General features: G+C 38.7%; 1 protein-coding gene across 1 annotated transcript in view; it reads right to left on the reverse strand.

Moving 5' to 3' along the window:
- LOC101856281 overlaps positions 1–4,942 on the reverse strand; it is a 46,849-nt gene that overhangs the window by 13,473 nt on the left and 28,434 nt on the right. The window lies entirely within an intron of this gene.

The following is a 4,942-nucleotide window of genomic DNA, read 5'->3' on the forward strand; positions in this document are numbered from 1 at the left end:
GGGGTGTATACTTTTCAGTTCTAATAGAGAGTCGTTTACAACGGGCTTTTTAATGGGAAGGAAAATTTATTATTTCCCGAATAGTATTACTTTCATCCCCTTTTGTGTTTGCTTTTGCTTTTCTTTCTTCTTTTTAAAATAAATATGTGACATTTGGAGGCTGAGCAAAGTTGAGGCTTAAAATGTGGGGGAAATAGTTAAGTACATAAAAGTGAGAAAGGGAAAGGGGGACGGGGGTGGGGGTGGGGGGTGAAAAGAATGTAATGATCCTTTGCTCGGATGCTCTTTAAAAAATGTACTCGTAAACGCCATTCATTATCACATCAATATTTGCGTTACCACACACCCTGAATGTCATATCTACTGCTTTGATAAACTGAAATTCTATTGACTCTGGCGTAATTATCAGTGAGAACAGGGGACTACCAGCTGCACAGATAATTACGCCAATTTCTCTGTGTATTGAAATGTTTTAAAACTATTGGAATGTTGGTGGTTGTAAATTTGTACTCCACATTGACTTAAGATTATTGTGGAGATAGGCTGCTTCCACTCTGCCAGTTAAAAATGGTGGGGGAGGATGGGGCTTGTTGTCACAGCTGCACGTTTCACGAGGACCTTAGAGCACTACTAGGGAAACGGCACATAGTTCAGTTAACCATCATTTTTTAACCCTAAATTATCATCCATAACCAATGGAACTCACTCTCATATTTTTCCATCAGCAACCACATGTTCGTCTGAAAGTATGAAAGTAAATTTCGATCGAGTTACAAAATCTTGTTTGGAGAAGACACTGCTTACAAAAGATGAGTGGGTTTTTTTTGCACAGATCTTGTACAAAACTGTCATAAACATTATGAAATACTTGCGTAGTCTAAACAGCCGTATGCACTGCTCACCGTCGAACGCTCCGTATCCCGGACTCTAGCATGGAGATCATCAGGAGAGAATGCGTCGCTGTTTCGGGCTCTTCCTCTCTACAGCTTTTCTGACGCACCGAGCCCCCTCACCGATGTGAGGTCTCCATGTTAGTTCGACTGTTTTCCTCAAAATATCTATTTTAAGATTTATCTAAAAACGAAATTCCTGTCTGGCTTGGGGGCAAGTTGTCACAGCCTTTGGGGCAAGTTGTCACAGCTCATCTGAACTGTGACAGCTTGCCCCACTAATAGTGTATCCACATTTTTGATTGTTTAACAGTTATAGGAGAATATATAGATCTAGATCACGATCTACCCTTCAATTATTGTTTACAACCACACGGAAATCACATATCAACTCCCAGAACAAAACATCTATATTCTTTCAAAGAAAATCTGTTCAACAATGCCTTAAAAATATTTTGACGATGCTGTTACCGAACAAGAACACTTATTCCAGGAGTTCTAGATCTCTAAAAAGCCTTAATCATACACACACACAAACACACACACAAACATACATACACACGCGCGCACACACACACACACACACACACACACACATGCGTTCACGCTTTCGCCCCCCCCCTCCCCCAACAAATACACGTGATACAGAATTCCATTTCAGTCCGTTTATTAATTAATTTTAAATGTTGATGTCCTTCCAGTTTTCAGTTGTTGTTGCAGTCTTATTTGGTTGATGTGATTGCTATGTTTTACGAAATACCTTCACTAAGAGAGTTAGGGGTCAATCCACTTCGATTTCTTAGATCTGAACCACGGATGTTTGCGAATTTTTGTTAGCTATGTCCCTAGAAAATACATGTTACCACCATTGTCCTTTTCTACTTGACTTATTGGTGAAGCTGCTTTTTTTCTAGACACCCTGCTCTAGATAACTGATCAGTCAATCTGCTCATTTATCATTGTACTAACGTTCCCCACCCCATGTGACAACTTACCCCGCTATGGGGAAGGCTGGCACAATATTAGTCTAGTTAGGTGAATGTTTCATAACACCGGTATTTTACTTTTGCTGTTGAAGAAATGAAATATAATTCAAGTTTTGAAAGAGATGTTAACCTCTCGACATGGCATGTTTCGCCTTCTTGTTCCTATATTTATGTATGACATTGTAGGAAAAGGTAAAAATTGTGACAACAAGCCCCACCCTCCCCTACCTGTAGGTATTTCAAGCCCCCACCGATACAACTGATTCGATCCTTTAGGAGGCTGGCTTCGACCCAACCAGTGAAAAAGTTTGGTGACTTCCAAAGCTTCAGGACCCTTGAAAACCGTAAATTTACATGTGTTGTGCCTTTTATTAATCGTTTTCAAAATAATGCACAGTATAAAAGATGTTGAGAAATAAATCTATAAAATAAAAAGAGCCCAAAAGGAAAGAAATGTTGTTTTCTTCTATTTCATTATTAGGACGAGCGCCTGATTTCAGCAAGAAATTGAACTCACACCTTCTGTGAAACAGCAAAGAGCCTAACTATTACAAACTAGACGCCTATAAAATTGCTGGTTTCCTGGTAAAGATGATCTTTTCAAGTTACAGGGAAACACAATATTTATTCGAGACGAAAAAAAAATCAAATTAGATTTCTCTCTTAGCAATTTTAAAAAGTGTTATATACATTCCTGTGAACTGAGAGCTAGCTACAAAAAGTAATAATTGTGAGGCGACTATAATGTCCTTTGATCGAGCGATAAAAAGGCATACGTGCAAAAGCACTTGGTTTAGATGATGTTAGTATTGGGTGCAATAAATAAGCTGGTTTATCTTATTTTGGTGCAAAAGTGTTATCCCTAATTTCATGTCAAGACAACCCTCACACTTAACCCTTTCAGTACTGATTCATCTCCTTCTACGTTTGTAAAGACAAAATAAAATGTACTTTCAAGAGGGATTCAAACAAAGATTTAATACATTTCTCTTTATTGAGCATAGGTAACTGTACAAGTGGCAAATATTTTATCTTTTAGAACGTCCTCATAAATCAATCGAAAAAAAGTGACTGAGAACCAGTTTATGAGAACACAAGTGATTATAATATACGTCCACTCAGCAGTGAACAGGTTAATTTGTTCTGTCTACTCAGGATACAATATAGTGTTTGTTTTGTCGTAGGAATCTGTGGGGTTTTCTCAAAAACAGCCACATTAACGGAAACATCCGTGTGTAGGGGAGATGCTCTTAGCTCAATGGTAGATCTATCTGGCTGGACTACGATGCGGATCAATCTGGTTCAAAGCCTCAACTGGATATTCTTGATCCTGGAGCACAAATGCCCAACTAGCAACCCAAATGTTACTTGTAACTTGGCCAGAGGCTGTCATAAAAGAGGGAGGAGTCAATAATTATAATAATTGTAGATGTATCGATACCAATATTGAGTTAACCCTTGCCTACACAATGGTCCTGCATAGGCTCGAGCAATGCTTTATCTTTAGGTTACAAGGTTAGGGTTAAGGTCAGGTTTAGCGCTAAGATTACACTTAGGATTATTATTGGGTCTTGTTTTAGGGTAAGGGTGTCAGTGTTATTAGAATTTTAAAAATTACCATTCGGTTTCCGAGCTTATTGGCTCACAAAATTTGGAATAAACTCCATTAGTTCATCATATCAGGGATTTTTTCTAGCACTATCTATTTTTGTTGGCTCTGCAGTGATATTCCAAGATCAGAGAACTAAAATCATCAAAGCAATAGCTCCTCCACAGTCGAGCCCATTAGATCAGGATTGGAAAAGTGTTGTATTAAGACTTACGATGTTTCTAAACTGACACATATTATGTGAGGGTATACCACTGGACGTACTTGAGGTCATAACACCATGCACAGCAAGGGTTGTAAGTGATAGCACCGTTTTGATAAGTTTGCTGGCAGATTGCTTCGACATTGCTGGACAAGGATACTGCGCCATATCCCAACAGGACGAATATATGTGTATTTGAAGACCGAAAAATAAAAAATTAAATAATAATAAAGTCACAAAACTCTGAACCATCCCTTGATTATGCACGGGCTATCCGTACAAGGAATCACATGAGCTGCAATCAACTTAGCTGACGGTTTCCGTGACTGAGTGGGAGATGGACAAAGAGATGGAATAATTAAGCAAGGAGTGGATGGCCGAGGTAGGAGTTTTTGACGCGAAAGGCGAAGAACCTAACAGTTACGCGCTACAGCGACTGCCTGCCAGTATGCAAATAGTCGAGATATACAATGTGGGAAACTCTTCGGCGATGAGATACTTCAACACCGTAGCGGGAAGCAAGATCTATATACATAGCATATGGGCTCGACGGCCTCTTGCAAGAAAACGAAAAAAACACTGTATCTATCCGGAGACGTCTCTGACGCATATAGACCAATCAAAATGCTTTGTGCCTCTAGACCAAGTTTTTAAAAACCTGGGGGGGGGGGGGGGGGGGGTTGTTATGTTTTAACCCTTAATTTGCTACTTTGAAGTAAGGTTTGCAACAGTTTAAGTGGCTCTAATTATATGTGATCTGCAGCAAATAATACCCAGTTTGACCCCCAGAGCAGCGCATCTATGAGCTGGAGTGGGTCTCCGAAAAGACCTGGGTGCTCCCTGGAGACGTCTCCGAATATCTTCTGCCGTCCACTTTTTAGTTTCGAGAAAATCATGTTTTGAAATTTTGATGTCAAGTGTTGGTTTACAAATATTTTCCGACACATTTTAAACACTTTGAAACATTTACTGTCTATAACTCAGGGTGTTTGGAATGTTCTTCGTTTATTTTAGTTGAAATTGGATGAAATACTAGAAGCACATATTATTTCGTGGAACGAAGCTTTTCCTTCTCATATCTCTCATATATATGACATTGTATCCAGGTTAGTAGATATTCATTTCTTGTAGGAAATACTCATTGAACAAATGTAAATTTTTTCTTTAAAAGTATTCATTAAAAAAATAGATAGATAGATGGATAGATAGATAGATAGATAGATAGATAGATAGATAGATAGATAGATAGATAGAT

This window comes from Aplysia californica, unplaced genomic scaffold (genome assembly GCF_000002075.1).
Source record: "Aplysia californica isolate F4 #8 unplaced genomic scaffold, AplCal3.0 scaffold00442, whole genome shotgun sequence".
Classification (NCBI taxonomy): Eukaryota; Metazoa; Mollusca; class Gastropoda; order Aplysiida; family Aplysiidae; genus Aplysia; species Aplysia californica.